Raw genomic sequence first — 26347 nt, 5'->3', positions numbered from 1 at the left:
ATGTAACTAGCTCAGCAGGCAGGATTTGAAGATCTGCTCAGCAGTGGGGAAGTCCCTAACCCAGAACAATGTCACTCCCTATTTTCAGTCCATCTTTCCCCACCAGCCTTCTTAGAGAGTGAGATGTCACAAATACAGCACAGCTTTGTACACCAAACCTCCCCATTCATCAGTCTCGTCACCTCATCTTCACGCCACAACTGCCCTTCCCACCTGCCCATGCCACTCTGTTCCCTTTTGCCATTTAATTGACCTTCTAAAGGTCCTGCCCCCCTGCCCCGCACCCCAGATAATGGAATTAAAATGCTTGGTACCATCTCTTCGTTCACTCTGCTTCTGTGTTCTACCCCTTCCTCCACCCTGTGTTTGTTTTATTATTTGGACAATATTATCTCATGGGCTATGTCTACCCTGCACCTTAAGCCTGTGTCTGTGGGACCCAGGCTTGTGGCTTTAGCCTTTCCAACCCTATGCTTGAGTATCCACACTGCATTGTAAACCCAGGTTTACAGGTTTAGCAGACCTCACTGTCATGCTAATGCATCCACTACTACACTATACAGACCTCATGACTTTAGTCTGTGGCTCAACCCATGTCCACATGGAAAAATGACAGGACTTGGACCAGAGTCCCAGCAGGACTCAGACTCTAAACCAGCCCCTAGCAGTGTCCTAGGACCCTGATCCTGAGTGTTTGCTGAGCTGACCCTGACTTATGTGTGTGTGGATGGAAGTGAGGCTTGGGCTCAAACCTGAGTCAGAGCCCAGGCTTAGAGTATGTCTACTCTACGAAATTAGGTTGATTTTATAGAAGTCGATTTTTAGAAATTGATTTTATACAGTCAATTGCGTATGTCCACACTAAGCTCATTACGTTGTCGGAGTGCATCCTCACCACTATGCCTAGCATTGACTTATGGAGTGGTGCACTGTGGGTAGCTATCCCACAGTTCCCACAGTCTCTGCAGCCCATTGGAATTCTGGGTTAAGCTCCCAATGCCTGATAGAACAAAAAACATTGTTGCGGGTGGTTTGGGGTACAATTCATCAGTCTCCTCTCCCTCCATGAAAGCAACAGCAGACAATCGTTTTGCACCAGCCACCAGGGTGATTAGAAGAGCACAGCAAGGTGCTGTGCACATCAGAGAGGTTTTGAAACCCAGTGTCACACTGCCAATCGTGTGTGTTTCTTCTTGATGCAAACCCACCCTCTTTGTTGATTTTAATTCCCTGTAAGCCAACCACCCTCCCCCCTTCGAAATAAAATAACCATTATTTTGAAACCATGCACTCTTTCTTTATTAATTAAAAAAATGAGATAACGGACAAGGTAGCCTGGGTGGCGTGGGGGAGGAGGGAAGGACAAGGCCACATTGCTTATTGTAGCCATACTAAAATCAAATTGTTTGAATGACAACCTTCTATTGCTTTGGCTATCCTCTGCAGTGGAATGGCTGGGTGCCCTGAGCCTCCCCCCCCACATTCTTTGGCGTCTGGGTGAGGAGGCTATGGAACATGGGGAAGAGGGTAGGTGGTTATACAATGGATGCAGCGGGGGTCTATGCTCTTGCTGGCTTTCCTGAAGCTCCAACAGACGCTTCATCATCATGTCAGTTTGCTCCCCCAACAGACGCTTCATCATGTCCTTTCCTGGCCTCTGCCACTGAATGCCTCCATGCATTAAGCTGTGCCCTAGCAATGTGGGAGGATTGCAGAAGGAACATATGTTGAATAACCAATACAACTTTTGAAGCACCTTTGGGATGTTTCAAATCCAAGTACTGACGATAGCTGACTTTGCTTTATTTATAAAATATGAAACTATCACACTCTGAGGTTCACCTGCTGGTTACTTAGCTACAATGGAGCAAACAAAAATCAGCATTTATTTTATTGTGTACTATAATAGTTGCTTACCCTGAGATCATATTGTAGCAACAGAAAAACATTACATCTTGCTGCAGTATGATACATATTGAAATGAGGTGCTGTATAAATTGCCCCACATATTTCTTGCTATATTTATGGTTTTAAAAAAATCAGCACAAAATAATTTACAGTGATTTGTTTTTCCTCTCGCAGGCAAGTAGGAGCTGTCTCCTGCAGAATTTGAAAATATTTTAATACAAATATATAGCCAGACTTCATCAATAAAAACTTTTACAGTTAGTGCTTCTCTTTTCATTTGTAACAGTAAGTTTTACCTGTTTTTTAAAAATCTTACAGCCTTGAAAATATTTTAGTCCCCTACTGATATTACCATTGAACATTTATGTAGGATTGATTCTCCTCCTCTATTTCTTATGCAGGCATTATGGTTGTTTCATTTACTTGGTTCATTGTGAACCAGAACCACCCAGAGATGCCAGAGGGGAGGGGCTTTTGCCCCTGGTCCCCCATTTGAAAGGGCCACTAAATCAAGTGGTGTTGTGAACGAGTGTGCAGGGTTGCAGCAACACTCACTGAAATTTGGCCTTGTAGGTCCCCATCACATTAGGGGCATGTCTGGGCCAAACCTGTCATGGGACCTGGAGTGGGAAGCCATGCCCAGCACCATGTGGCAAGAACCAAAATGCCACTGCAGAGTGAGGGTGGTATGGGCTTAGTCTCCAACCCTGGGCTACCCTTAGTAGTAATATTTTTGGAAGGGTGGGGGGGCCTCAGTTTCAGATTTTGTCCTGGGGTCCCATAAACTTCTGTGCAGCCCCAATATCATTAAAGACTGAACAGCACCTAAACTTTTTAAGGTGCAGATATTTACACCTCTCTCCCAACATGACACTGAACCTATGTTGATGTCTCAGAAAATTAAACATGGGATCTCAATAGGTCTAGCAGCCTCTGACTGCCTTGCAGCTTTCTCCAAATCACATGAGGTTTTGAGTGTAAACTTCATTCTGGTGCACCTCTAAATTCACAATGCCAGAGAAACTTGCAGAAAGCTCAGAAGAGATAGCCAGACAGGCTGTGTGAAAACCACTAGTAAATTTAGTGCCTTAATTTAAAACAAATTTCACCTTCACTGGAGGATCCAATTTTCCACTTAAGAAGAAATCAAAGCCAAATAAGTAAAGAGACTCTTGTGAAACTGATAGAAGCTTTGTTTTATATCTGAAATACTTTGTTCATCCTGATTCTGCCTTTTCTTTAGAAAGTATCCATTCCATTACTAAACTACAAGAAGCGACAGGAAACAGTATCCAATTTTAAATTGTTTCTGTGTCCCTTTTCTCAGTTTCCATAGTGTTGGTGTGAGAGCTTTTTCCCTTGCAAATTCTGTTTCCAGGAACAGCCTTCTGATCTCTCTGCCCTGTAGGGAGATCTTTTGAAATCTCTGCTTAAAGCATATATTTTTCTCTCCTTGTGTCATTGGTCTCAGAATTATACGCATTAATTTATCCACCACACAAAGTTTTTAAATCAATGTAATTTATACTACATGGTATATACTATTTCATGGTACCCAATGCTAGGCTAAGACTTGCATGCAAGTTGCTACACAAAATAAAACTGTACAGTATAACTTCCAGATGCAAGGTGTGGCTATTACAGGTATAGTTAGTAACAACAGCATGCACTTTCTATACCTCTCTACAATCTAGGATTTCTGCTTTATACAACATCTCAAGCTTTCCTATTTATTTGCAATCTGAAAGTTTTCTGTTTACCATTTTCTGTATAGCTTCTATGCTGCTCTTACAACTCCTGCAGAATTTTAGAGCTCTTATCCAACTTTCATATTTGTATTCCTTTTTAACCTGACACCTTGAACTGTCGAGAATTGGCTTTCTTTTGAGATCTGGTGGGTTCCCACAGGACCATTCCTTGAAGAGTAGAAAGCTGAGCTCAGAGGTGACCTTTAGGCCTCTTCTTCATTTTGCTGCTTGTTAGCAGATTGTACGTACAGTCTGATGGCAGACAGAAGGCTTTGCTGTAGATCCACTTTGTGGTTTCCTCCTGTGTGCTATTTCTTTGCTAAAAAAGAAAAAAGATGGTCTGTTCTAACACTATACAGAACATAAAGAGATTATTTGGATTTCTGTATATAAATTGCATGTATTACAGAGTAATATCTACAAACTATGAGAGAATATTTAAATTAGTGTTATTTTATTGTTGTGTCTTTGATTATATTAACTTTTTCCTATTTATTGTTATTTATTTGAAGTTGTTTTGAATGAGAGTACTCAGTGTTAGAGACAAACATGGGATTTTCAGTCTGGTCCAGATGGATAACAAGTTTTCAAATGAAAATAAGATAAAGCTTTGTCTTTGAAACAAAGGGAGTTGCAGACATGTGTTGCAGTTATTCCCTCATGGCACATGTAGTGGAATACTTTATCCTACTTTAAATTTAAAGGTGAAGAGAACCAGCAGCTAAAAATCCCTAACTCCTGGGATGTCCCAGTGTCCCAGTAACTGTCCTCTTTAAGAATGAGAGGAGTCCAGTTTACCCTTTACTGATTACCTGTTGTCCAAATGGACTTATAGGAAGGCACCAGGGCCTCATAAAGAGGAAAACAGGAAGAGAAAGATGGGGAGGGCTAGAAGAGATGCAACTTTATTTGGGGTCAGAAAATCTCGCATCTATTAGAAAGGGAGAATGGATACAAATTAGGAGGGGGGAAGAGTAGAAGCAGAATCAGATGATATGATCTTAGCAAAAATGCAAAAAGTTGAGGAAGGAAATAAACAAAAGTGTTATAATTGTAAAATCCCTACCCAAAGAAATAAGATTAGGTGACCTTAACCCTGTGATAGTGGCTGACTGGATTAAAAAAAGCATAGGGGATAAACAGCCAGGAATCTGTGAGATGGGGATTTTTTTAGCTGACTGTGAAAACAAACAGCAAGCTGATAAACTGCTAAAAACCAAGATGCTATAGAAAGTTAAAATAAATGCCAGCTACAAAGTTATTTGATTGAAATGAAGGGGGTTATATATGGATTGCCGTGAGAACTGACCAATGATGAGATCATCAAAAACACCGGAGAAAAAAAAGTGTTAGCAAATAAGCGACTAATTCACATACAAGGAGGAAAAATCAAGCCATCAACAGCAGTGAGGATTACATTTAAGGGAGGGACTCTACCTGAGAAAGTAACATCAGGGTTTCAGTGGTTCAGAACTAAACCATATATTCCCCCTCCTCTAAGGTATTAAAAGTGCCAGTGGACATGTAACAATTGTTTGTAAAGGAAAAATGAGTTGCAGTTAATGTGGGAGAGAGCATTTCTATGAAAATTATACAGGAAGGACAGAGGTCAAATGTGGTAACTACGGTGGGAGTCACATTCCGGCATATAGAGGGTGTATTATAGCAAGACAAGCTAAAGAGCTACAAAACCCCAAAACTGTTAACAATATATCTTATGTAGAAGCTTTAAGGAGAGACTCAAAGCATCAGGCAGAGAAGTAACAGACAATCAGCACAGGAGAAGGGGAACTGCAGACACAACCTCATTCTACAAAGAACATGATAAACACTATGCAAGGAATAGGCAATGCTATATTAGTAATGAAAAAAGAAAGGTTTATTGCATTTATGATAGAAGTGAAACTGTACATCACAAACTGGGAAAACAAATCAGAAAAATATGAAAATTATATAGCAAGGTCAAAAGAAAAATACTTCTATATTAGCATTTTGTCAGTGGTCTGTATTCATACAATTTTGCATGAGGTTAATGGTGAAATATGATTGGTATGTGGATCACAATTTTTTGCTGGAATTTTGCTCACACATGATCAAGAACTAAAAGAAAATATGCTGGAAATGAAAATGAAAGCAGATATAAGTAACCAGGAAACATGGTTGAATAAAAAAAAGCCCTGCATTTAAAATTCCAGGGTATATTTCCTTTAGGCAAGACTGAGAACTAGGAAGCGGGAGAGGTGTTTGTACTTGCATGAGGGAAATATTAAACTGCATCGTATTAAAGAATGAAGAAGTAAACCTAGAATACAGTGGTGCTGAGTTCCCAATGCAGAAGAGAAATATTCTTTTAAGGATTTATAATATCTATAACCCGTGTGGGAAATTAGAAAGCTCAGAGCTACAAGAAATAGTGAAGAAGCTAAAAGACTATACATTATAAATGGTGACCTAAATAGTCATTACCTAAGTGAAACAAGTAGTAAGGAAGTAAGCTAACTGATAAAAATTGTACAAGCTTAGAAAAGTTCAAGGATGAAAATAATCCAAAGTTTTTAAATGGTGGTACCCCAACTAGATTTAATGCATCAGATGGTAGTTTTTCCTGCTTAGAATTGGGAATTATAATATAAGTTATTGCAAGGAATTGCAAATGGAAAATCTATAAGGACAAAGGAATGGGGAGCAATCATTTCTGTATAATTATTACCTTTCAAGGACAAGATAAGGTTGAAGGTAATGGAAAATTACCACCTGAAATTTTAATAAAGATAACTGGGAGCTATTTATGAGTAAATGTGCTGAATTTTTGAATAATCATCTGAGTGATGACAAGGCATTTCAGTGATAGTGTAATAAAGGGATTAATAGCAGCAGATACTCTAGCCATATCTAAGATATTAAAGTATCCCAAAACAGAAATTCAGTTCTAGGGTGGAATGAGGAGTGCAAAATGGCAGTGAATGAGAAGAACAAAGCCTATAAAAAGTGAAAAATACAATGAATAGTGAAGATATAATGAAATATAAAAGTATTAAGGCAATAGCAAAAAGAATTATTACCCCCCCCCACCAAAAAAAATCAGAGAAAGAGTTGGAGGAAGCATTGCAGGCAGATAAATAAAGATACCAAGACATGAGAAATACACAGGCAAATTAGAAGAATGGATGGAATTCAGACTAATAGTAGTCATAACCCAGGTCTCATTGGGATTGACAACATAGTTAGAAGTTCTGATAATGAGAAACCAACAGTTTTAGCAGAAGCTTTCCAACGGGTGAGTAATGATGAAAATAAAAGTGAAGTTTTCTGTCATATTAAAAGACTATTAATTGAAGACAGCCATGATCTATTATGTAGTTGAAGTAAACATGAAGATAATACACTGAATAATTTTGGATGTGAGAACTTGAGAAAGCTATTGATTTCTGCAAGGATACACCCCCAGGCAAAGATAACCTATCTAACAGTGTTTAAATAGCTCTGTGAAAGCAATTTGAGGGTTCTTTTGAAATTATGTAACAGTGTAGGATATCGGTAGGGTAGAAGCATGCAGTAGTAATACCTATACAAAAACCAGGCAAATTATCCACGAAGTGAATGCTTGTAGACCAATTGCCTTTATATCCTGTCTGGATAAAATTATGGAGTGAATGGAGAATGGCAGATTGGTTGCCTATTTGGCAAACAATGGGATTATAGACAAGGAACAGGGTGGTTTTAGGAGAGGAAAACACATCATTGATTACGTTGTTAAATTAGAAATTAAAATACATAGAAATAAAAGGCACAAAGGTTTTATGATCACTGTGTGTCTAGATGTTGAAAATGTGTATGATATGCCATGGAGAGAAGGCTCATTGTACAGTGTAAATGGACTAGGGATAAGGGAAAGAATATATGGGTGGACTAGAGAATTTTTGAGTAAAAGGACCACACAGGTCATAGTTGGGAACATTATGTTGAATATATATAATGTTAACACTTCCCTGTGGTGTACCATTTTTATCAGCCCAACCTTATTTAATATTATGATAAATGATTTCCCAGAACAAATAAGTGCTGGGGTAGGTGTCATTCTATCTGCAGATCATTGTGCTCTGTGGGTTAGGAGCAAGAATGTTGAGGTGGCAGAAAAGAAAATCAAAGCGTTACAAGAGACTTCTGATTGAGGAAATGCTGGGGTTTCAGTGTTTCCATTGCTAAAATCAAAGGACTGATCTTTACAAAAAGGAAAGTTACAAAGGAATGTAAACTGTATCTGTATGTAGAACAAATAGACATATAGTTAAAAGGTTTAAATTCTTAGGAGTAATATTTGATATTAAATTACTTTGGAAAGATCATATAGATTTTGTTTAAGATAAATGTACAGGAAGAGTATGTAGAAGAGATTTAATCAATGAAATTATATTTCTAATAACGCAAGTACTACAGATAGCTATACGTGTAGCATTAGTTTGGATCTCAGAGCATATAGGTGTAACAGAAAAAATGGTGAACAAAGCATCTAAAACACTATAAGAAATGGAAGGATTGACAAAGAAATATATTGAGCAAACAGGAATTCAAAAACCTAATTAAAAAAAATTAAAAGAGGAATGGCAAAAAATTTGGATTCATGAAACAAGAGGAAGAAGATATTTTGAATTGTGCCCTAGAGTTGAGGATAACAACATACTTCAGGACTAATGAAGTGATTTTGTTTAGAGTACTAAGTGGCCATTGTGGCTTAAACAAAAATATTTTTCAAGTAGACACAAAGATGGACTGTGTGCATGTAGCAAGAAGGAAGAAAATTGATCACATTTGATAAAGAAAGGAAAAGCTTTCTGAGGAATTTAAACATCTTAAGGTAACAAAAATAATGTTATGTATTCGGTAAAAACCCTGGGGAAATGGGGTATTAAAAAGTTGGTGTTATGTTATCTGAAAGACCAGGTGCAAAATGAGAGAATATAAACTGCTAATATTGAGGAATTGTGGTTGGTGATAGTTATAGGCTATCAGTCAAAACAGTTTCACCATTTAAAAAAAGAGAAACAAGCAAAAAGCTGGGGAGGTGCCTGCAGGTGAGTTTGAGGCTTCAGTGCTGCCCTCTCTCAGCCCAGGGAGATAAGGAAAGATTCCTGGGAAGCTGGAAGAGAGACAGTAGGAGAGTTGGAGTAGAAGATGGGTTCAGCCAAGTAGGGCTGGGAAAGATGGAATTGGGACCCTGAGGACTGTTATTTCATTGGATCAGTTTATGACAATAAACCAGGGTGTTACTGATAGAGAAAAGCCTGTATGGCGTTTCTCATGAGTCCAAAAAGGAAAATTGAGGCATGATGCTGCTGAACCATGTTTTGCCAGAAGATGATGCTATAGGGCAGGTATGCTATTTTACACTCAGTCATTCCAAATGGATCTGGCCCATATACTGCCCTAGTGCAGATTTTTCCTGTTGAGGCAGCTGTAATCTTTGCAAGATGTGGTGGGACTGACTCAAGAGTCACATGGTCTAAAATACATCAGCCATGGTCTTGAACTCTACAGTGCTCCTTTCTGTTATTCAAGCTTTAGGAATTCCAGAAGTGGAATGCAAGTTTTGTACCTAGAGTTTCCTCTCCTGGTTTCAATTTTTTTTGTTATATGTCTATGCACAGCCTGGGACTGAACTTGGACCCACAAGAATAGCCTCTTTTATGGTACTGATAGCTTGCTACTTCTGCTCCTGGCCTCAATCAGAATCAGGAATTGAAAGCGGCATGAAAATAAGGAGGGAAATAGTGAATATTCTCCATCTTTAGCAAAGTTTTGAGTTGGGCTTAACAGATGTGCAATGATTCAGGCTGGTTCTTATTTTATTCAGACTTGTTCATCTTTTGTTCAAACATCCACACATGCAAGGTCAACCACAACAATCATTTTAAACAATCTCCATGACACTGATGGATTTGAAAGCTGTATACAAGTCACGATAGCAACCAGTTCCTTTAAATCATAACAGTATTCTTTTTTCTTCCAATTCCAACATCCTTCTTTGCCTGTCAGTTTTTATAATAGTCTAAAAAGCATTTGTTCATAATTGTAATTCGATAAGGAAGTGACTGTAGGCCATGTTTCAGGTGGAAGGTTGATATTTATGATTTTCTGTGAAAACTATGACATTGGAGAGGGTTCAGAAAAGACCTGCTAAAATGATTCAAGGTCTAGAAAACCTGGCTTACAGTGAGACTTAGAAGCTCATTGTATTTCATTTATCAAAGACAAGGTTAAGAAGTGACTTTTTCCATGGTCTATAAATTCCCTTGTAGAGAGAAAATATGACACTATAGAACTCTCTAACTTAGAGAAGTACATAACGAGATCCAATGTCTGGAAATCGAAGCTAGAGAAATTTAAATTGGAAATAAAATGCGCTTTTTAAACAGTGAGGCAATTAACCATTTAAAAAGCTTAAAAATGGATCTGGTGGATTTTTTCATCACTTGAAGATTTTAAATCAAGATTGGATGTCTTTCTGAAAGATATCCTCTAGCTCAACCAGAGGTTATGGCTCGCGTCATGCAGGAGATCAAACTAGCTAACCAAATGGTCCCTTCTGGTCTTAAATCCAATTCAGTGGTTTTGCTTGGTTTCAACCTGAAAATGGGCAAAACTCACCTGTTTTGCCTGAATTTTACTTTGAACACATTCAAATCCCAAACCAAAAGCAATATTATGGGGTGTGAGCCCATACAGATTAAACAAAAAGAAAATATTTGTATTTAATCATCAAATCTGTAGAGTTTCACACAGCTTCTGTAAACTGAAAAGCAAGTATTTTTACTTCCTCTTCACACATTTATTTTCAACTAAGCTCACTTATTCAGTGGCACAAGTGTCTGAGCAGATCATTCACCTGCCTTCCCTGTCAAATTAAGGTGCAGAGTCAACAGCAGCCAATGAAGCAGAATATTTCATGCTAGACTTTTAGTCTGATAAATGTGGTCCATGTGACTTTTTTCCCCCTAACACAAATGTTTCAGATTATTAAACATTTAAATACCACACAAGACATTAAAATTAAAATGTAATGCAATGAGTAGTGCTATGGCCTGACAGACTATATGCACCGTCAATAGAAACCTTCCAAGTCTAGATTGTTATAATAGGCTAGAGCTGTAAGAGGATGAGTATTTGCAAATGTAGCTGCTGGGTCTTCAGTGGTAAAACACTGGGCTTATACTGAACCCATTTAAATCAGTGATGAAGCTCCTAGTGTCACCCATTATCTACTCATGCTAGATGACTCGTACAGCAGTTTAAAAAAAAAAGGAGCTATATCCCCATCTTCAAGGCTGGATGTGAGGAGCTGTAATGGAGAGAAGGGATCACCACCATCGGATAGGACAAAGATTGCTATTCTAGGTGCCTGAATGGTTGTTGGAACATGATTGAAAGGTAATGAGAATGTATTATAACAATGAGAAATGAATAATTTATTTGAGCATTCCATATCTGCCAAGAAGTAGTTAAAGTTTTGAAGTGGGTGAGATTGAGAAACTAATCAGTTCTCAGCTGACTAGTAGAAGAAAAGCATGAGGAATATGGTTTAAAAACAAAACACTTGAATATACAACATTTGTGCATCTAATTTCTTTAAAATAAATTATGCATGACAATATATAATATAAATGTATAAATATTGCCATATTTTATAATATTCAAGAGTCTTTTTGCTCTATTATAAAATGTGTAAATGTGTGTGGTCAAAGTAGTTTATGAAACTAAAAGCAAAACATTATTCTAGATAAGGTGTTTATAGACTACAAACTATGCCCTCATCAAATATCATGAGACTCAGAATAAAGTCATGAAGGTTGGCAACACTTAAATCCCATAGTTATTAATATGATGTAAGACAACTGATACGGTATGTTTAAATCTGGGTTTGGTTTAGGATATTTATGTTTATCTTTAGAAGGCATTTAGATACCAGCATCATGAAGGCAGTATAGGAATATATAATTGTATATAGGAAAAAGTGAATAGAGTGCTTAAATAGAGTTTTTAAATAGTACTCAACTATCAGTGTGTTGACCACTGGCTGAAAGTTGAAGTTGCCCTATGGAAACTGAAGTACTCAATCAAATGGAACCCTCAATTTGCACTCAGTTACCTCACACAAATTCCAATCATGCAAACCCTTTCCCATATCATTGGGAAAGAATGGAGAGGGAGAAAACAGAACTGAAAACTAAGAAATGGAGCTGGCCAAAAAATGTCTATCCCCCCAAAAAAAAGTTTGATGAAGCTAAATAATTTTTCATTGACATTTTCCATGGAAAATCTCAATTTTTGGCAGATTTGAATACCAACAAATTTCAGCTGAAAACGAAAACAAGAAATCGATTTGAAAATACTGTTGCATTGCCCCCACAGTTTTAGTTTGGATACCTCAAGCTCCCATTCTCTGTTGCCTGGGCTCCTTGGTTGGACCACATCTTCCATGATTCTCTCAGGCTCTCCTTTTAGACATGGGAAACATTACACCATGGAAACGTGAGCTCACTCTGGCATATTATATTCCCTGGAGTGACCTCTAAACTCCATTAACACATACACAAATATGGCAACCGACAAATACGTGTAACTATCCCTCAGCTTTCGTAAGCTGCATTCTAGACCATGTGCCCTGTTGCAGTCTCACGCTAAGTGTGTATCCTAATCCTATCTTCTAGCCCTGGACTCTATCTGCGGGGAGGTAGAGATAGCCTCTGCACATGTTTGCATGCAGGACTACTGCTGTGCCCATACACAGCCATTTGAGAACTGGGGTGCTCATCACTCATTATACTTAAAAAGATTTAAAAAAAACATGTGAGAGTTAACAACAGTCTAGTCTTAGACTGTGAACTTTTGGGGAAGGGGCTGTTACTAGTTTGCTCTTTGGAAAGTTCTTAGCCTATTGTGAGCTATGGCAAAACCTAATTACATAGATATAATAGATGATATATCATCATGCACACATATGGATTGATGGCCATCACTAGCCCTGAAAGTGTGTAGCAATCCCTCTTAATCACCTGCCACACTAGTCAGAGAGAGAGAGAGAGAGGGAAAGTTTCTAATTTCTAAGTTTTACTCCAATTTCAACCATTTTTAGCTTATGTTTTACTAAATGGTTGAATGAAGTAAAATGTAGAAATTATCAAAACAATGTTTTGATGCAAACTACTTTTTCCAGGTATTTGGTTAAAAGAAATTTGCAATTTCAACTTTTTCTCATGGTTTGGAAGAGGTTCCTTTCTCCTCCCTGCCATCTTGAAAATGTCCATGGGAGAGGAAAACTAGTAATCCATGCATGGAAGCACTCAACCACCCACAATCATTCACCGGCACTTAGCACAACATATGTGAACTAGCAGAATACTTTTCAAAAGTGCTTCAGCCAGAGACCTCAGCTTTTGATACTGTTTAGCTGTGTACTCATTAGCAGCTTACTGCCGCTTGACTGTCAATCTTCTTTCACATGCATTATACCAAGCTTCGGTTGTAAGACTGAACTACTACTTTTCTAGTATCATTTAACACAAGATAGCCTATTATTAAGAAAGTCTTTCATAAGAAACAAATAAAAACGTTTGATACCTACTTGCTATATTTAGGAAATTACATTTGAAGAAGACAAATAGACTCTTAATAAGCAAACACTGAAACAGCTTTCACAGCCATTCTAAAAATACATGCCAAATAAGTAGGCCCTATAGTAATATCAGAAATGTGAATGTTCAAGAGAAGTTAATAAAAGGAGTGGGACTTGATGCAAAATGCATAACAGCTGTCAAACTGGGAGATCTATATGTAACGAGACTCTAATAATTCGGCGACAACATATGGTTTAACGATGTAGTAATCAGGATTTAAAAATGTAACCTGGTAGAATGAAGGGTAGAAAGGACAAAGGCTACATTGCAGATGAGAGGTTTTTCTGTGCTTTAGGGCAGAGAAGCCAAAGGCTTGCTATCATAGTTAAATCTGTAAGCTCACACTCTGTAGACTCATACTAACCAGAAGGCTAATGAAAAATTGTTGCTGTCATGAGGTGCAGGGTGAGGAAATGGTACAAAATAAATCTTTAATTTTAAAGTCATCCCAGAATGTACAAAAATCAGTGTCAAAAGCCAGTTGAAACTATTAGGGAGCATCAGATAATGTGAAAATCTGCTATAAGAATTAATAGAGAAACCAGATTTCTGTAACACTTATATAGGCGAATTCAAGAACAGCATTCTTAGGAAAATCCGAGTCACTCTTGTATGAGAAAATGCATTTGTGTGCCAATGGGAATGGGATGATTAGTTGTGTATACACAAAGGTGGTAAAATATGTAAGAGGAATGCTTTTCTGTTGCAGTATATGTAGAACATGACAGGAAAGTTCACAATGACCTGGGATTAATGTACAAAGCAGACATTTTGAAAACTCACACCATCACTCCAGAAATGCCAGTTACACGGCTTGCCATACAGCATATAAGGACTTAGATGCAGTAAATCATCATGCCATACTGCATATAAGGAATTAAATGCAGTAAATCATCTTGTGATTGGTTTTTTCCACTATGTGGGTTGCATGGTGACAGATATAAAGGGATCATATAAGGGAATGGAAAATGACGAGTTTTATGTGATTCTGTCTGCAGGCAGCCCTAGGAGAAACAGACACTTCTGCAGAGAGGTTCTGCTTCCATTAAAGCAAATTTAAAGAAGAAACATGATCCTGCCTCATTCATTCGGCCCACCCACACCTATTCTTCATTAGTGTCAGATTGAGGGGATAGTGCTGAACTAAACTCATACCACCAAAGATTATACTAAACAGTGGCCATGTGTGTGCCTAGGAAAACCCAAGAGAGGGGGCTGGGTTGCAAGTAGGCAGGGAGAACTGGAGAGGAAGCCAGCACATAGAGAGACTCTGCTGAAAGTACCTAGTGAATAAATGGAGTTCTCCAGCCAACTGAGGAGTCCAGAGAATTGTGTGGGGAATCCAAGGCAGGAATGAGTCACACTTGAATGGTAGGAGAAGTAGTCAGGATCAGCAGAAGCACTTATATTTAATCACAAGGCGGGAGACTGGGAGAGAAATTTTCTTGATGCAATTTGAAATAACAAGTAAATTGATTGGATGCTCAAAAAGCAAAGATGGCATATTTGGCCACCTCAGTCAACATGGACAAGCACTATAATTATGAGTCCCTGTCTGAGGCACTCGCCATCCTATATGGGGAAAAGAGGCGGATAGAGATGGTTGATATCAAATCAGAGGAATGTTGGATTTTGCAGAGCTAGAGTGAGTGGCTTGGAGGAGGGGCATTTATTAGATACTTTTTGGAATGGAACAAAGGGGATTGGACTAGTTCATAGGTGGCTGGGTCTTTGACTGGCATTTTGGCAGTGGGGGGGCCCTTCAGTGCTGCTGAAGACGTGGAGCGACTGAAGGGCCCCCCGCCTCCGAAATGCCCATGAGCCCTGGCCCGGCGGCAATCCAGGTCTTTGGTGGCATTTCGGCGGAGGGAGGCCCTTCAGTGCTGCTGAAGATGCGGAGCAACTGAAAGGCCCACCGCCGCCAAAATGCTGCTGAAGACCCAGACCGCCACTGCTTCCTTGCTTTGCCCCAGGCCCCCTGAATCCTCTGGGCAGCCCTGGGTTAAAGGGAGTGATGGAAGGTTGGCATCTCTATGGGACACAGTTAAATTTGAGGTTTGTATTTTATGGTAATAGTAAGGTATGTGCTTTTGAGTGGAGGAGTAGAGGATATGGTGTGTCAGGTGGTTTAATGTTTGGTTTCCTTGCTTTTGTGGGTTTGAGTAAGGAGGCATGCTAAGTGTTCAATAACTAACTGATTCACAACGCCTTTTTATGGATTAGTTCTCTTTGAATTTTTAATATTTAATTGGGAGTGGGTGGGCAGAATTTGCACAAGCAGAGGGGTAGGAGCACTAAAGGGAATACGTCCAGGAGGCAGCCATGAAGTTGTTGACAGATCACACATTAGGTCAACAGCTTCCCATGAGCCCTTCTTTATTGTAGATTAAAATCTGTCAGAAAACTGCAGCTCCAGACAGAAGGGTGTGTGTGTGTGTGTGTGTGTGTGTGTGCACACATGTGCACACGGCCCCAATCAGGTTTGCGTGCTCACCTATACTCAGTAGGGAAGACAAGGAACTGTTTGAGTCATGAACAGTGGACACCAAAGATGAAAACATATGACCCTTTCTGTTGTAGAAGGAGACTTCTAGAACAACATAGCTTCAAAGAGTTTTGATTAAGGTTTTCTGGGCCAAGGTGGGCTATCTGAAGCTGTGAAAAGATGTGTTGTACAGAAAGTAGCCAACCGTGCAGGTGGACTGCATACAGTGGTAGCCAATTGTGGTATGTTCTCTGATTTTTTAAGCCAAAAAACAGAAAGTGAGAAACATGCGAACACTAGGAAAGGCCTTCTATCATAAGAAAGAACATCAAAAGTGTACTGAGTGGAATTCAATTGCTAGAGAAAGAGACCTTTACCAGGGCAGCTAGCAGAATATTGACTCAGTAAAGGGGCAAACATGAAGTCTACAGTGAGGGTCCCTGAGGAAGAGGGACTGGAGACAGCTGACAATCCAAACCATCCAGCCTCATGGAGTGAAGAGGGAATGACACCATTCATAAGCCACTCAGTGGAGGATGGACACACAAGCCTATCTGCCAACAGAGACAAGACAAACTATTGCCAAAGGAGACAGACTTTCTGAAATTTGCAACTCTGCCCTCAGAAGACATGACACCACATTTGAGTCTACATATGGTGGAGCATAGTGTGTAATGATTTTCCTCTCATCCACTAACTGGGTTGCACGTGAATAGGGCTATAGAGAGTGTGTAAGAAAATAGAAATTGAAAGTATTTTGTGGATGTGGTTGTATCCAGCTCCAGGGGAGGCTGGCACTTCTGTAACAAGGACTCCGACTTCATTAAAAACTGTTGGATTGAAAGACATAGTAATCTTGTTAATATGGATACAAGTGATGCTGTAATGTGCACAATATAAATTAATCCAGAAATAATATTCTCTCTGGATGTTGAGAAAATATGCATATTATGAAAAGCAGACAGGTTGATGCAGCTCAGATTCTGTTTACTAAAGAAAAAAATATTGCCTTTCAATGGAATGACATGACTCTGGCTTTTAATTGAACAGCTCCTCAGTTTCAAAACTCTGAATGGAAAGTGCTACATTAGTCAGTTCCCTGCCATGAAGCATCCATCCTAATGAGATCTTCTGCATTTACTTGTCATAGTGGCATATTTGCTAGGAGTGTGGTGGGGGGGGAAGTTAATTCTGTCTGTTTATCAACTCAACTTCTACTGGAAGGAAAAAAACTCAATAGGTGTTTTGGCTGCCACAGAGGGATAACAACAACAGTCAGGGCTGGATTGAGGTAAATGCACTAGAAATCTGTGCTTGAGGTCATAAGATTACATCAGAATCCCTTTTTTTTTTAAAGTGGCTGCTAAATGTCTGTAGCCTTCATGGTTGTGAAAAAAAGCTTGAAAATGTGACCTGAATATAACTGGTACAGCAATGGTTGCCTGCATTTGCAGACAGCCTGGGACAATAACTCTGAGAAGTGTAAACTGCACCATGCTGTTAAACAATAGGATTTAACTCCATGACCCTCTACTTTGGGTGTGGCAGGAGGAGAAGAGTGCCATGGGTCCAGCCCCTATACTTCATGGGGTGGGGAGGGAACTCCTAGCTAGTGCTACTCCAAATGGAGTTCTGGGCAAATGAAGTGCCAGGGTAGCCCCCCATCCCTCCCATTGTGGAATGCCAAGGGCCCTGAATTGCCTTAATCTACCTTACACACAAATATGTGTACACACAAAGCATATGGGAAGACTAGAAGGCCAGTGGATCTTTTGGAAACGTAAAATACAGACTGGGACAGTCTTTGGGTTTACTCTGGTGAATAAATCTTCACCTGTGCATCGTTCCCATTAGAGTGAATAGACATTATTATACATATTGAAAAGGAGAATTGGCAAGGTACATTTTGATATCAGTTAGAAACAATTGTCTCTGCTCTAATAAAAATATTTTTTTCTAGAAAAACATTAACCTTCATATTCAGTAATTGGAGTTAAAGTTTACCTAAGTTTCTCACTATATTTTATATCATCTGAATGATATGTTTGAAAATAGTTTGTTAAAGTAATGTTATGTGTTCAGTAATTGCATGGAGGGGAGGGGGGAGCAGATTCTACCAACCTTACTCATACTGAGCAGAAGCTTACTTTGCTAGCAGTCCCACTGAAATTAATGGCAAGACTCATGGAACAAATTACTATTCCATATGAAGAAGGGTAGAAGTATAATCTGGCTCCACAGAATTAAATATCTTTGCAACCAGAATCTTTTCTTGCCTCAGCTTGACTGTAGACTTTCCTCCATTCCCATTGTATGAATTTTTGAGTGAGTAAAGGTTTTGACACATACAGTTTACAAGTTTTTGCTATGAATGGTAGCTGTTCAGATTCTTCAACCAACAGCTGTTGTTTTGTCAGCCACAGTTGGTTAAATGGTGCTAAATATATATGTCTGGCACTTACTGTCCATTGCAGAAAGTCATCCTGTAATGTCTTTTTCATGCCTGATTTCATTACTTGCTATTGTATATCTCATTTTTAAATGAACTTGCCTCACTCATATCACAATGACAAAAGCAGCAGTTAAGTGTTTCTCGGGGAAAATATCATTGCTTTATACTGTATTTGGAGGGTTTTCCTGCAGAAATGGTGCATAGCAGCTCATGACTAAGGCTAAGATTTTGTCATGGTAATTTTTTAGTAAGAGTCACGGACAGGTCACGGGCAACAAACAAAAATTCATGGAGCCCATGACCTGTGCATGACTTTTACTAAAAATAGCCATAAGCAGGATAGGGGTGCCTAGCCCCGGTTGCAGCCCCCTGTGGAAGCTGTGGGGCAGGGGTGCATGGCCCTGGCTACAGTCCCCGCCAGAATCCTCAGGGCAGGGGCCCATGGTTCCAGTTACAACCCCCACTGTGGGGCGGGGTGGGGTGCATGGCCCTGGTTGTAGCCCCCACCAGAAGCCGTGGGGCAGGGGCATATGGCTCTGGTTTCAATCCTCAAGAAGTCACGGCTGTCCGGTAAAGTCATGGGATCCGTGACTGCCATGACCTCCGTGACTAAATTGTAGTCTTATTGATGACTAAATGAGACCTAAGAAATGTACATTTCTGGTGACGACTGAAAGCAGTGAATCAAGATCACCAAAATCACCCTTGCTTTAGATATAGAGTTGTGAAATGCAAGGACTATAGTTGCGAGTGCACCTACCTGTCTCAGCAGAGAGATGGAAGACTTTGGGTCCAGATATACTGGAGCTGAACCCCTTCTTGTGCCACAAAGTGCATGTGGGAATGTGCTTAGGGGAGGGGCCAAGAGGGATGAGGGGAGCTGATTAACTGTTACGTGCCCTTCCCCTCAATTTACAGACTTCCCATGAGTCTGGGGGCCCTCTTGCCATAATTGCTGCTCCCTGTAATTGAGGTATATTGAGCTGCATTTCCATGATACTGTGGGTCTGACCAATCATCTGTTTGTGGCCATGGACTGTCCCCCACCCAGACCAGCAGCAGTGGGGCCCTGGGCTACCCAGCAGCTTCCAGTCATAAGAAAACCTCTGCTTTACCTAAGATGTCTGCTGGAACTAACAAGGACTGTACCAGGGGAAAGGATTAGGCCCAGACTAGGAAGGAGTCTAGTCTGTGAAAGAAGCTTATTGGAACATCTCTGAGCATGAGATATTACCTGTATTCAGTTTCTTAATGTATTAGGCTTAGATTTGCGTGTTTTTGCTTTATTTTGCTTGGTGATTTGCTTTATTCTGTCTGTTATTACTTGAAACCACTTAAATCTTACTTTTTATTCTTAAGAAAATCACTTTTGTTTATTAATTAACCCAGAGTAAGTAATTAATACCTGGGGGAGCAAACAGCTGTGCATATCTCTCTATCAATGATATAGAGGGTGGACAATTATTGAGTTTACCCTGTGTAAGCTATATAAGCTTTATACAGGGTAAGAGATTTATTTGGGGTTTGGCTCCCATTGGGAGCTGGGTGTCTGGGTGCTGGAGATAGGTGACCTGCTTGCAGTTAAAGTCTGCAGCTTTGGGGGCATGGCCCAGAGCTGGGTCTGTGTTGCAGCAGGCTAGTGTGTCTGGCTCAACAAGGCAGGGTTCTGGAGTCCCAAGCTGGCACGGAAAATGGGCTCAGAGGTAACTTCAGCTCGTCAGGTGACAATCCCAAGGGGGTCTCTGTGACCGAACCCAGCACAGACATGTCCAACTATTCCTGGGTGTTTCCTGTCCTTGTGTTCTCCTTGGCCTTTCAGGAATATTTTGCACACGTGGACTGAGACTGGACTGCGGTGGATGAATGCAAAGGGTACATTTGTCCATTCCATGTGCTAGGGTTCATTGTCTGTTACATGGTCCAGGTGCTCCCTGAATTATCCAAAGGCTACACACTCTGCAGAGCACAATAACATGGAGGAGATTAGTCCATGGGGTTATAGAGCAGGAGTTGGCACTGGAGCCTGTGTCTGCTTGCCATGAGTGCAAGTAATCACTCAAACTGCTCCTTATGCTGCTCTGTCTTCCTACCTCAATCTGCAGTCATGCCCCCTGAATCCATCCACCAGTTTTTCCTTCAGTGGTGCAGCCCCAGTCTTTCTTTTCATGCTGTGTGCATCCTTATCCTTTTGGAACTCAATCTGATGATCTAGCAGTTCTCCCATCAGCTTATCTTGGACTCTTTCCTCAAAGTAGGTTGTTCCATGCCCCCAGGTTCCTGGTGTTGTGTGTTTGCCCTGAGGAGGTAAATTAGATTTCCCACTTTATGAAATGGGTTGCTTTAATGTAAGGTCAAAAGATATTTTATTCTATTCTACTAACAAAAAAAATGCCATCTGCTTCAGAGTAACACTGGAAACCAGCAGACATGGTAAGATACACATACAAAATTCAGTTGAAATTATTTTTATATCCCCTTCAATTTTTCTTGGTGGAAGTGAGGATAGGGAACTTATTCAGAGTCTAGTTACCAGTTTTTCAATTCCCTCAGGCAGGGTAAGCTCTGGAGAACAATGATATTCTGGAGAACAATTATATCCCTGTTAGAAACTTGAAATTCTGTTCCAGGCCAGCAGTGGTCAGCCATCTGTGCATACTAAGGAGCTATTTAGACATCTAGCGACTAACCATCACATATTGGAATGGAGAAGGCTTCCAAGTTACAGTAGCAACCCTAATAAGCATGCCCTGCCCTAGAACCTAACAGACTGTCTGGAGCTCCTACTCCATGAGTAGTTCACTTTTGTCTCCAGTCAGCACTGGGTGAAAATTCATTGTAAATATCAAACAGATGCTGATTTAGCTCGGAGATACAGTACAGCCTCCTTAACACTGCCATCCTCCGCTGCAATTTGGACTCACAATAAAGCTAGCTATGGACTCACAACAGTCAGGTTTTTGGGTACTCAGTGCGTAGGCAGTCTGGGACAGTGTGGGCATGAGCAATTTATAAGGTGCATTATATTAGATGGGAGGGTTGCATAAGGCTGTTAATTGTGGAGCCCCAATTCATAATTATAACAATCAGCGAGTAACTAGTAAAATTTTCATAACTTATTGTTTAACTTTCTTTCTCATTTTGCAGTGTTAATTTTAATCCCACATGGCATTAGGTGGAAGGAATGGCTTGAGTTCTGTCCTGAAGGGAAGCACATCAAAACCCCAACTTGTTTTAATAACTTTAATCCCTCCCATCTATATTTTAATAAAAACAACATAGCAGCAGAGACTTACCAGAACTAATCTGCAGTGTTTTGAAAATACTACAGGTGATTTTCTCAATCCTAATCTGCATTATCAACCTGACCAGCCAGTTGGGAAGTATCATTAAAATGGTCACTCCCAGGGAGAGATACACAGCTTCATTGCCTGAAGGGGATGCTGACACATTACAGATACTTTAAAGACTGTTTAGAATAGACAATTTTCCTTGATATTTAATATAATAAAAAAGAAAAAGAAAATACTTAAAAATTTAGACAACTTCATAGTGAAACAGGGAATGGAGTTCTATTCAACTTGTCAGACTCAAACATATCTAAAACCTAATTTTAAATAAAAGACTAGATTTCTCATTGGGGATAGTGTGAAATATTATTCAAGGAGTAGCACAAAAGTCTTCTAATTGCTTTTCCTATAACTCATAGGAAAAAGTATACATTAATGCTGGTAAAAATATTGTTATAAAGAGAGATATGACACTTCTTACATCTGACAGTAAACTCTTGAAACAGAACTTTCGAGATTTTTTTAAAATAATCTAGTTTGTCAATTAAACAAGATTATTTTAGAAAATCCTTTCACCATAACTCAAAACCTTAAATCAGAAAATAAATTCAAATATTAGAATTCTGCTTAAAATGTGGTCAATAGCTATGACTTTATTTTCATGAATTTTTCACTGATTCTCTAAAATGACAGATCTCCATGGTACAGTCTGCGAAGTCTTAACAATTTTTCTTGAAAAACAGAAGAGATGGTTTCCAGTGGTCTGATTATAACCTATCACTTATTATCTTAGTCTGTACGATCTTTGCTACGTGCCTGAAGTCTGTAAAACAGAATGTTGTACACCAAGATCAAGGGTGATTCTTAAAAAGAGACCTAGCTCAGACATCACCTGCAAATTTTACAATATAGAATACTTCATTCTGTGAAAAACCAAGATTTCCCTGAAGCTTCTGTTTCACTTGACACAGCAAATCACTTCGACAAAGTGAAACAAATGTATTTTCTTAAAAATAAAGTGGTTTGATGTAGGTCAAAAGTCTACAGATTTTGTCTAATTAATCTACACTTAGGCCTGGTCTACACTAAGAAGGGAGGTCGAATTAGGGTACGCAAATTCAGCTACGTGAATAGCGTAGCTGAATTCGAAGTACCCTAGTTCAACCTACTCACCCGTCCAGACACGGCGGGGTCGAACTCTGCGGCTCCCCCGTCGACTCCGCCACCGCCATTTGCAGTGGTGGAGTACCGGAGTCGACCGCAGTGCTTCCGGAGTTCGAACTATTGCGTCTAGATCAGACGCGATAGTTCGAACTCCGAGAAGTCGAACTCACCGCATCGACCCGGAAGGTAAGTGTAAACCTGCCCTAAGTAGCTAGACTATGTAGTAGAATAATTATTTCTCAGTTTCCTCTAGGTAGCCATACTCCTCAAGGAAGCACATCTTCTCTCCTTGTTTTAGTCATAATGTCCCAGTAGATATATATAAAAAACAAAACAAAACAAAAACAAACATTGAGCATCAAAATTAGCAATCAATCACTATCTATCTTCTGGTTTTATACTCCTGTCTATTACCATAGTAACATTCTCCAGCTGCAAAAACTTTCTTGCCAGAGGGCTGGTAACCGTCCACATACAATCAACAACAAAAGTATAGTCCCAAGTAGAGAATCACTGTCACTGCATGCAGATGACCTATAGGTTGTATTTGTTGAATCCACTGACTCAACAAGTTTGTTAATAGACACATTTTAAAAGCAAACCTGAGTATAAGATAATAGTTTTCCCTCAAATCACCTATTTATGAATAGGAAGACCAAATTCATAAATGAAAAGCTTATTGGCAATCTCAAACTGAAGGCAAGTACTTTAAGTGCTTCCTTTGTGTGTGTGTGTGTGTGTACCTGTTTGCACACTCAGATAACCATTTTCATTCCTCACAAGTCAAGAAACTTCACACTGAACTTTTTGCTTTATGTGCACAAATGTGGGGTTTGGCAATAAAAATAGGATAATCCACACAAAAGGAAAGCCCTTAAAATTTGCCCAATACATCTTACAGATGAATCGAAACATCACTATTGAAAAAGGTTTGGGGTTATGAAAGAAGGCTCGTTCTTCCAAAGTGATAATTGTCTGGAGCTTCCAGAAGCCTGCTATGTGTGAGAAATATTCATGTCAAGTCTTTGATATACTTTCTAGTCACAATTTGAAACCTGTGGCAGTCTGACTTAAACTGCTTCTTTTTGTGAGGGATAACAAGTATACCAGCTCCCCTTCAATGTATCTAATACTTTATGGGTCGGAAGTGGTACAGAACAGATGGTGTTCTTGTCCCATTCATCTTCTTTGTCAGGAATTTCTAGTGAACCACAAAATGCTTCTGTAATCCCACATCTTTTAGATTATTTCTTCATTCTACCATGGACATGATCCACAATTAGTCAGTGAAGGCTCCAGGCACCAGCGCTCCAAGTGCATGCCAGGGGTGGCAAGCCGCGGGGGGCACCCTGCCGGTCTCTGTGAGGGTGTAGTCAGGCAGTCTTCGGTGGCATGCCTGGGGGAGGTCCACCGGTCCAGTGGCAATTCGGCAGACCTCCCTCAGGCAAGCCGCTGAATCCGCAGGACCAGGACCTCCCGCAGGCAAGCCACTGAAGACAGCCTGCCTGTCGTGCTTGGGGCGGCAAAAAAGGCTAGAGCCACCCCTGCAATTAGTACACTATATATCAGGCCTGCACAACATACGGCCTGCGGGCCACATGCAGCCCGCGGAGCCTCACTGTGCGGCCCACGGGGGGATTCTAAATCCCCCGCACATGGCGCTTTGCGGGCAATCCAGAGCCCTTTAAATCCCAGCAGTGGCTGGGAAATCAAATGGCTCTGTGCTGTCCACAGCAGCGGGGAGCCCAGAGCCCTTTAAATCCCAGCCGCGGCCAGGAATCAAAAGGCTCTGGGCTGCCCGCAGAGATTCCCGGCCGCGACTGGGATTTAAAGGGCTCGGCTCCCCTCAGCGGCAGGAGCTCTGGGCCCTTTAAATCCCTGCCCCAGCCCCGGAAAGCTCCAGATTCCCCCAAACACCGGAGTCCCGGGCCCTTTTATTTGCCCCTGAGGGCTCCCAGCCACCTCTTCAGCTGGGAGCCCCTGGTTGATTTAAAATCAAGTATCACCTCCCCACCCCCAACCTTCCTTTTTGGCCTACAACTGTTTTGGTGGGGCAGTGCTGGGGAAGTAGGGTTTGTTTCTGCAGGGCTGGGCGGTGCTGGAGTGGGGTGTTTTTGCGGGGCCGGGAGGTGCTGGGGGGGTGTTTCCACGGGGCTAGGGGGTTTCGGCCCTCAGCTGTTTTCTTTGGAGTAATGTGGCCCTCGCCACTTTACAAGTTGTGCAGGCCTGCTATACATAGATGAATTTATGCAGGAGTGCCTTAAGGGTAGGTGGAAGAGAAGTATAGGCTTATTGCCTGGTCCTGGAAAAAGCTGCAAATGGAAATTGGGCCCATGCAGCACTCCCTGAAGACTGGGAAGGGCTAACTAGGCATGCAAATATAACTCCAGGGGGTGTAGGGGGGGGAACCCACCTCCCCCATTTAGAAAAGGACCTAATAGAGGCTGGAGGCAGCAGAGAGTCATCCGTTCTTAAAAGAAAAAAACAAACAAAAACCAATAGAAATTATTTGCTTGGTAGAAGATTTTGTACTTGACATATTATTCCTGCTAGGTCAGAGTTAAAAACTATTCCTAAATAGCCTGGCACTGTAGAACACAGTGTGTGTTCTCTAGCAACCACATTCCAGCTCTTACATCACTTACCTTGCTGCTGTGACTAACGCACTGTTTTAGTAGTCTAAGCAAAGATACAATTTTGGGGGTTTTGTTACTTCTGAAAATTGAACAGTGTCTAGGGCTAGCCAGGTGGGTAACTTAGGAACTACCACTGTTTTCACTGTCATTATGTCTCACTGTATATTGTACAATAGAAAAGAAAAGAACTAAGAAAAATACATTGACAGTTGTATAGTATTGTGTTATCAAAGCTGGGCCCTTTGAGCACCATCTGAGGCTGATTTTCATTCGGTTTTATTGATCATAGAACAGTTTATCTTTAGTAGTTACTGTAACAGGAAAAACATCTTGTTTGAAAATTCTGTAGCATATTGGCAGGTCTCAGCATCTGGTTTGTTTAAAACTGCACAAGTATATACACCACCTCAACATTTAGCAACCAATAAACTCAGACTCAAAAGGAGGCAGGGGTGAAATTGTCAAAAAGAAAAATGGCTGCAATAAGGGCAAAATTCTTCTCAACTACACAGGGCATATCTCAACCGCAATATTCTTATTCTGTATATTAGCAGACCTGCTATCATTGTTATTGAGAGGTGTAATAAGAAAATTATGTCCTAATTATTTTTCCTTCCAGTGGCATATGTCAGGGCTTTAAAATCTTTCTGGCATTTTACCTCCTGCAAGAGGTTTCTTGAAACCTATGAACTCTGATCTTCCACATTGGGTGAAAGAATGACAATAACCATACCCCTCAGACCACAAAGCCAAAAGGTGGGATACAATATGCATCAAAACACAAATTCAGGGCACAAAATTATTCATGCAGGAAACGTAAGATCATAAAGGACACTTTCCTTTTCCCCTGGATAGGGGAGAAGTAGATATGGTATATCTTGACTTTAGTAAGGCTTTTGATACTGTCTCGAATGACCGTCTCCTAAACAAATTAGGGAAATACAACCTAGATGGAGCTACTATAAGGTAGGTGCAAAACTGGTTGGAAAACCATTC

General features: G+C 40.3%; 1 long non-coding RNA gene across 1 annotated transcript in view; it reads right to left on the bottom strand.

The window, feature by feature from the left end:
* Positions 1–3361: 3361 nt before the first annotated feature.
* Positions 3362–26347, bottom strand: part of LOC120406945 — a 43937-nt gene continuing 20951 nt past the window's right edge. Inside the window, exon 3 of the long non-coding RNA XR_005599678.1 lies at positions 3362–3975. This is a non-coding gene — a long non-coding RNA (uncharacterized LOC120406945). The remainder of the gene's footprint in view (positions 3976–26347) is intronic.

Source organism: Mauremys reevesii, linkage group 5, assembly GCF_016161935.1.
Source record: "Mauremys reevesii isolate NIE-2019 linkage group 5, ASM1616193v1, whole genome shotgun sequence".
Classification (NCBI taxonomy): Eukaryota; Metazoa; Chordata; order Testudines; family Geoemydidae; genus Mauremys; species Mauremys reevesii.
The sequence above is the reverse complement of the archived record's forward strand: the minus strand, read 5'-3'. Positions and strand labels throughout refer to the sequence as shown.